The sequence below is a fragment of the Channa argus genome, chromosome 4 (genome assembly GCF_033026475.1).
Source record: "Channa argus isolate prfri chromosome 4, Channa argus male v1.0, whole genome shotgun sequence".
Lineage (NCBI taxonomy): Eukaryota > Metazoa > Chordata > Actinopteri > Anabantiformes > Channidae > Channa > Channa argus.
The window spans coordinates 15,667,229-15,676,364 of record NC_090200.1 but is presented as its reverse complement, the minus strand read 5'-3'; positions in this window follow the sequence as shown (position 1 = coordinate 15,676,364).

The window sequence follows — 9,136 nt, the reverse complement described above, 5'->3', positions numbered from 1 at the left end:
AGACCACACCTAGTGCTACAAAAAAACAAAAACAACTTTGTATTTGTAAAGACAGAAATAGACAAATTTCTTAAATCTACGATGACTCGCTCTCTTTTTTACTATTATGCCTATTATAGTCTTATAGAGTTACTGTATAAATTCATCATACATCTATGACATGAATGTTATTCATGTCATTTTCAAAAATCAAATAAATCAATACATTCTTCATTCCTGTGAATCAATGTTTTATTGCATGTGCCAGCGGGGTATGCTAACATCATACATGCTATCATACTGTACATGGCAAGTGTCTGCAGAGGGAACAAAGCATAACAAAACACACAGGGTATAATTGAATCAGAGGGAAACGCTGTGTTAGTGACAGTGGGGGGACAGGGAGCTGAAAGAACAGTATTTAGACCAATGGTGGTTTCGTAAGGGGCTTGGTCTACCACTAACCTTCACATCCATATTAAAAGCAAGGTGTCAGTGCATGCAAATTAGAAGTAGCCGGGTAAAGCACTGTTAATGAACCCAGCCATTGAACTCCATACAGCAGGCTTGTCGTGAGATAGGTGCACCATAAATAGTCCATTTGGCCAGGAGCCAGAGGGAGAGGCTAAGGCAGACTTACTAGCAGTAGGACTGGGCCTTTATTGTGTTATGACAGACAGAGGGGACGATCAGACAGGATAGAGATATGGGCTTTCCTTTCCAGATTAATTAAAGAAAGGATCAATTAACAGTGATGAAAACCATGGCGGCATACTGACTAGCTGATAGGCCAATCAAGCCTTGAAATGCAGAATAGTTGGCATGTTTTATCTCTCCAAACTTAATTGCAATTTTCCAGAGGGAATGACGTGATCAAAATGGCGGGGTGAAATTAGCTGCACATGAATAAAGTATTTATCGATGCATTTGTTCTGCGATTTCTAGACTAAATGTATAATGTATTTATATAGTGTGTTGCTATTTTTTATTTTGTCGTGGCCACAGAAGTTCTAATTTCACCATTTATTCTTCACTTGCTCACCTTTATCATGGTAATTGTGTATGTGGCCCCAGTTCTCAACATCAGCTTTTGCTGAATAGCAAAATGCCTTGGCTGAGGACAATTTGTCCCACACCGCCCAATCATGCCAGATGCATGCAGTTGTACAATATGGAGCATTCATGAATTGATTTGCATATTAGGACATAAATTGTGTACCTCCTCAACACTGCTGCTTTATGGCAGATTTGAGGTAACAATGACCTTACAGCACATGAAAAGAGCAACGACTTGACGGCTCACTTGTGCAAAGAATTAAAAGGTTGTGATGTGGAAGTTTAATAGAGGAGCAGGAGTTTGCAGACGTAATGTAGCAATGACCGTTAACCCAAGAAAACAGAGTTTTTTATAAAGTTTTGGGCATCATCATTCAACTTACCACCCCCTCATAACACATGTGGGCAGCAGCAGGATCCAAAGAAAAAAATGCCCCCCAAAAAACAGACATGTTTATAGTGCTTCATAATGAAGCGCCACTATGTTGTTAAAAGTTGTACAACACAGCAACAAAGTCAAGTTGCATTGGTGGTCTTTAGAATGTTACCATTTGCTTGTTTTTAATAATTCATCCAGTTATTATAACAATATTAGCTAAGATTAAACACACACACACATTGCTCATTACCTTGGGAACACAGCCCACCAAAAGCTCATTTCCTGTCGAGGAAGACTGCCTAACCCCGATTGACCCTCAGATATTCGCATTACCATGGGCCAATGTTTAAAGGAAAGCTTATTGAGCTACCTCAGCTGGAACACCCACCACTGATTTATGAGCAGGAGACTACTCTGCTTTTAATGATTATCTGTTTATTCCCCCACACACCCCCACCCCCACACCCCCATCCGTACAAATCATATCAGAAACAAGGAAATAGTATTCAGATGTGCCAGGAAAAGGAAGGAATCAAAGAAACTCTATCATTTGTGTTTTCTGCTTGTTAAAAAAAAATGAAGACTGTAAAAATAAATGTCAGAAAATAGAATATTTTGAAATTCTCCTGGGGAGGGGCACATTTAGTTGGTTTCTTCTGAAGTTAATTTCTCATTTGGTTAAATTAGTGTTTTATGTTTGTCTTTTAAAACCTGTTTATATGCAAGAAGTCAGTAAAAGCAGATGCCAATGTGCTTGACTCCCTATACTGTCAACGACTAATTATCTAATCCCTTGTAGTCTTTAAACAGTATCCCAGTGGAATAAATTCTGCCCATCTACATTCCTCTGACACCTTTTATTACAAGAACAATGTCTAAGCTGCGGAAGCTGTAACCTCTTTGCTTTTTCTGGCGATGTACGACCATTATGCACAACAAGAATCCTGAGATCTATCCACGTCAGTAATGCTGCTAGATGGAGGAGAAGCTTAAGTGAGTCTGTCATGGTAATTATGGTGGATAGTTGAGGACTATCAGGTCCTTAGCTCGCTCACTGCCAGTCTGATCTATCCTGAACATAAAGAGTCTCCTGTGAGCCTGGAGGGAACTGAAAAGATGTACTTATCTACCTAATGGCAATAGTAGAGGCAAATCACATGCATTTTACAGCAAGGAATAACTGTATTTGAGGCATAGTATCAGTGTGTGCCCTGTGGCAATATTCAGCAGCTATGTTTGATTATCCATCAGGCTGTGTCAGAATGTGAGTGAATGCCACTGTAACCAGCTGACTGGTTAAAGCCAGTGCAATGTCACAGAATTGTCATTCATTTTATAATTTGCTTACCGACAGTCCAGACACTCGTTGACGGGAAGAGCGTCTGAAAGCAGCAGCCAACATCTCACAGTGCCCATATTTCAACACATCTGATGACAGCATTTTAGGGCAATGCAATGCCTTCTAAAGAAAAAACAGTGACTATTAACTCAGATTTGCCTGTAGTAAGAGAGGGATTCAGGGATTTTTCATTCGGATTTAAAATTCTAAAAAATGATTCCAAGCCGTAGCTACACTGTATATTGTTAAGAGATGTTTTTAATCCACTGTGATGGAATTGTAGTACATTATCTCAAGTATATAAGTTACTTACATGAGACAGTGGGACTCTATGAAACCAGAGTAAGCCAGTAAATTTAATGTGTTTGTGCATGGACATCAATGGTGAGGCAGAGCCGTTTTACAGTCATTTATCTGAAAATGGCAACATAATGTAATAACATTTGGGAAGCAACTGTTTTGATTGGGACGGGATAGTCTGCTAAGCTGCAGTTACATGCTGAAAACACAATATTAGTGTCCATCATTTGAGGTAACTAACAGGGTTTCAGTTTCAGGGTTTTTGGGAAATCAAATTAGTCTGCCAGGCATCCAATTTGTGTTTTGGTTTAGTCAAATGTACCCACTGCATAATATGCTGTATGCCACAAGACAGAGAGAAAAGTGGCTCATTTGTGTTGCATAACACAAAAATGTGCTGCTCTTGATGTAAAATGGAAACCTTTATTTTGCTAAGTAAAGAAATGCCCTGTCGCTTCATGTACTGAAGACCTTGTAATCAAAAGGTTCACACACAGCAAGCTGTTCTGCATCTCCGATGCAAATAATACGTTTCCATTAAAAAGGCTCATTAAAATAATTGTTGGTCAATAAACTAGCGGGAGTAGAAGCTAGCCTCCAAACGGTCCTCAGGATTGTCAAGCTTCTGTGGTAGGCACATAGTTCTTCCACAGCTAAATCATATCAGATGGACTATTGACAGCATCTTGTCAATAGCTAGCCCCTTGGAGGGTTAGCTATTTGCACATTGACTGATTGACTGTTTCTTAATAGACACATAATTGGTGACAAAGACCTTCCAATGAAGTGTCATTTGCCAGAGCATTTGTGATAATTCACAGCCTGTCCCATTTTCTGTTGGACACAGTCCCAAAGTAGGGGCTGTGATGAGAAACGCGAACCACTAGACAGTGTCCCACTGACAAGAGAAAATGTACACTATTTGTAACATGCGATAATCACAGTGAATACGAGACAAACAAACCAGATTGTTGCTATGGAATCTATAGATGGAAACATGGAGTATGCAATATGGAGCATCTCAAACTTTGACCTGATATAACATTATTCATTGGCAGTGATATTACAAGCTATTTCCTCTTATTCCAGACAGTGGACAATGTTGATGGATAGTAATTTTCTCATGGCACTTTTGTTTACCTTATTTATTTGCTGTCCTGTCTGACATAACCATCACTGCTTTCATCAGGGAGACACACATTTACGGCTGCCTGTTGTGATTGCAATGTTAGTGCAGATATTCTAAAGAGTAGAAGAAGAAGAAAGATTTTTTTTTTTAAAGGGAAAAATGCTTCTATCATCGTGCAGCATTAGCACGGCTTTTCAAACCAGCTGCTTGGAGGATTTTTAACATCTATTAATGCAGAATTACTCCAATTACAAGCCTTCTTTGCACCAAGGCCCCCTTCCGCTGCCTGCGTTAGATAGTGCACACCTCTGGGAGCCAATCACAGCCTTCACAGCCACTGGCAGCAGATGTAAGCAATTTACTTCTGATTTCTTCATATTCAGTGTGAGACGAGCTCCTGGTGACCCGCGACCCTGGAGCCTGCAGGATTCTAACCCTATCAAATTAAAGCTCTCTGCTCACTTATTCCCTAGCGCTCCTCTGGTGCTAAGCAGCCATCTCGCTGCATAGCAACGCCGGTCGGGCGTGCTCGCTCATACGCCCTGCCTCATCAGCTGCTATTAGGGAAAATATACAGTGCTCTAATTGGATGAGATTCAGCTAAGGAAGTGCAGTTAAAGGTCATTTTCCACCGTGTGCCTCCTGCTCTTCAGAATAATTTCTGTGTCCTCAGTCTTTGGGAGCTGTTAAACAATAGGGCCAAAGTTACAATCCTTTCTCTCTTTTCAGAGTGGCACAGGCCGTGATGAGCAGCGAGTCCTATGAATCATGTGAACAACATGGCCGGGCCCTGGCTGATGTGCTTTATGTCAACTGCACATCTCTTCTAGTGTCTTCCTTCAAAGTGTCCTGGTGCCTATGTCATGACCTTGTCATTAGCCAATTTCATAAATTTGCAAAAGGTTAGAAGAGACCACCTAGTGTTTCAATTTTTCTGTGTCATTTTTCTTTTCTTTTTTCTTCATTGTGTCAGCTTTAAATAGTTATAAGCCATGTGTTTCTCTGACAATAACTATTAATAGGAATAGTAAAATAGTATTTTCTGTACAATATGTTCTCTCAGAGTAAATATGATGCCTTCGCCACACTAATGCCACTGATAATTTGAATTCAGTGGGAGCTATTCAGTTGTAGAAAATAAGCAAAGAACCATTTCTAAACCTGAAACAAACATTTGACTTTGTCAAAATCTATTAATTTTTATTTAAGTATAAAGAAAATAGGCTCCACATGAAAAAGTTTCCTGCTTGGCCATTACTGATGTTTAAGGACATTAAGATATCATACAGAGTAAAAGTAAACCATGGGTTAATAAATAATGAGAATTTCTGTTTATGACATTCAATAACAAAAGTTTAAATAGATATGTAAAAAGGCAGATAATGTTATAATAACAATGTAGTTATGCACATTGTATAGTGTAATGCTTGCATAAAGTAGTATCACATAAGATCATCAAATATTTCTGAAGCCGCTTTAAACTGTTTAGTAATAATGATCTGCTATTTAGTTAAAATGCACATCAGTTGTTTTATGTTACAGTGCATGCTTTAAATCCCTCATAAGATCCATGATCCACTTAAGTCATGGGCCACTTCATAAATAAATCAGATTCTCTTCACTAAGGGGCCTTGTGGCTCCAGTTTAGTTCAGTTCACTAGCTTGTGATGTAATAGTGATGAGTGCAGACCTCCAGCACCCTCCCTTACAGCTCTAATGTAGAGACTTACACCATTAGGGTCACTAGACTGAAGCGGTGTTTAAGCAGTAAATGGTCCTTACTGTACACACACATAAAACAAAAAACAATAAAGCTACTATAAGGTAAAGTGAATAACATCTGATCTGATTGACTTATTGATTATATTGTGCCAAATAAGTGGTGGGAATATATTGGGTGGCAAGTAAGAAGTTTATGAAGTTGGGGTGCTCGTAGCAGGAACAACTGTCAAGCATAAGGATCTAAGGAGCTTTGACAGGAACCAAATTAATATGTCTAAACGCCTAGGTCAGTGTATCCCCATAAGGTTTTGCGGGGTCTTCCCTTTATGCAGCAATCAGTAGGCTGGTCTAAGGAATGACAAAGAGTGTACTGGCAATAGGGTTGTAGGTGTAAAGTCTGATTGCATGTGCGAAACGAAGAAGAACTACCGTAAAAGACTTTACTGAAAATTTGGATGCTGACTATGATAAACTGGTGGCAGAACACACATTGTATTGTAGCTTGCTGTGATTGTGCAGCTGCAGATTAGTCTTAGTACCTATGCTAACTATTTCACCTAGAATGAGCATGTGAGCATCAGACCTGGATAAGACGGTGGCTTAGTGTAATGAATCATTTTTTGTTCATTGAATACATGTGCATCATTGGCTCTGGGAAGAGATGCCACCAGGATGCACCCAAACCCCTAAACATGTTTATGATTAGTCTTTTTCTACCAAAAAAAAAAAGCTGACACGTTAGATGTATTCCCATGTTTTGTTTTGTTTTCAGAGTTGTTTATTAAATGTATGGATAATAGTGACTTCATTGAATCTTTTCCCTTCTCCCGTGGAAACATAACACAACGCAGTGTATATTGTACTGTATGCTTAACACGTGTGCTTCTCTGCTTCTGATTAAAATGAAAAATATGTTGTTTTAAGTCCCTACCACCGTTGGATATGGGCTGCGCTAAAGCCTGGTTAGCTGAGTTAGCTGGGATTTTAGAGACTCCCCGTCTCCCAGTTTTACAGCTGGAAGGGCAAAGGCCTTTTGAGCTCCACTGGCAAACTGAGAGACATTCACCGAATGAGAGGGCTGGGCCCTGAGTCCCACAGCTTCTCGCACCTTTTGTCCTGCCTGAAAGGCCTCACTGCCTGAAACGCATCACTTGAGGCCCAGTGTTTGCTGTGGAGAAACCTGATTAAAGAAGGCGAGACGTACACATACACAGACTAAGCCTATCAATGACTCTCACAACCCCCCAAGATACTGTATTTGTCCTTGCAGCTTGGGTGCTCAGAGTGAATGCTGCCGTCCATTGATCTTTGTCTGATAAAGCCGCTGGCGTGGTGTGCATGGTGCCTTATGGGTTTCATTCCACTCAGGCGAGTCCATTTCAGTGAGCTGTGGTTGAGCTAATGTGGGACATGCTGCGCCAGTCACGGCCTTTGGGATTTGGTCTAAGTGCTGTGTGTGGTGATGCTTCGCTCTGAAATTCTCAAGCACAGGCAGCCTTGAAAGTCCTTTACACTTCTTTAACAGTCAATGCAAGTTTCTCTGACACAGGTGAGTGAAACAAGGCTTAAGTCAACAGCACATCGATTAGAAGCAATTATTTTATTTCCATGTATGTAATTTACTACACAATAACCAACCTTTCAACATTGTACATTATCAAATGGTATATAAAGCTTATCTCTCCAACCACAAAGTACTTGAGTCTATTTAAAAGAATGCTGTCTGATTGCTGAGCAAACATTCCTGTCTAAGACATCTGACAGATGCTCTTTGAGTACTATTGGCTTTGATCGTGCTGCCTGTCACCTTTCACATCTCAGTGGGGCAGAGGTGACCTCTCTGTTGCCCGGGAGCTCCATACGTTATTGGCCCTAACACAATCAAATGCACGTTCAGCATTTGGGGGTTGCGGCAGTACCAGCCACCAAGGTGCTCTCGTGCACAGGGAGGGCCAACTGCTGTGACCTCTAGCACCTGAACCATGACCCTCATTTACAAGGAGGTCACCTCTGGAACAACTGCATTTACACAGGGTCAGCTAAGATCTCTGTACACCAAACAGCTCTAAAAAGCAGACAGATCTTAATCATACAGTGTTCCCTGAGAGTGGAGACACGACTACACATCAGCAGCGTTAGAGAAAAGGGTCACAGCTGGGCTTGGTGTCAATAGAAATACAACACTGAAAATGGAGAGACATCAACACACATGCACATACATAGGCCTAAGGTCAATTGTCAGCATGAGTCTTGAAGTAAGGATTTTTTTTTTTTGTTAGTGTAAATAGAAGCTAAACATTGCTTCTATTGTTTTCTTGACGTTGTAACCACAGGAGGAAAAACTGAGAGAAACAATGACATGTTTATATCACAACAGTCAGAGTGAGGCCAGTTATATTTCCTCACATCACATCACATTTCATAAGCTCAGGTTAAACCTCCACATTTATATAAACACATACTGTAGAAACTATGTGATGAAATATTTTAATTTTCTTTTAATCATGGCTCCTATTTTAAAAAAACAACTAACGTTTACGTTACTCAAAATATGACAATGACGTCCACACTGTGAACGCATTTTGTAGAATGCTGTGTAAATCTGTTTGTCTGATAAATGTGCAAACCGTATTTCAGCGATGAACCAAAACTTTTATTCAGAATGAACTGAAGTCTGAAAAGTGATGGCACAGAGACATTCATTGTTGATCGGTTGCCTGTCTTGGCATACAGCTGTGCTGAAACAGTACCCTTGTTACTGAGATGTCTCAATAAAAGTAAAAAAAAATGACCTTCTGGCAGCTCTAAATGGCACAAATAGGAATGACATAATGCACCATTTTATGGTTAATCAAATTCCCACAGAACAGAGAATCAGAAGAGCAGCTTTACACTTGCAGATGTAGTTGTATATTGTTCATCTCCCCTGCGCTATTATAGATGAAATTTGATTTCTGTATTAGGATTACATGTATACAACTACTCAGTTACCGGCTCATTATTAACACAAGACTTTTAGTATTAAGGTTATACCTTACAGATAAAAAAAATGAGAATTTTGGGCTTTGGAAAATGACTGGGGGTTGTGAATTTAATTTGATTCATATTCGGCTTAACTCTCCACGCCGAGAAAGCTTCACCTGTCGTCTGCTACTCTCTCATAACACATTTATAGAGAGACGGACAAAAGGGAGCAAAAGAAAAGAGGAGGATATGGAAGGAGAGAGAAGGA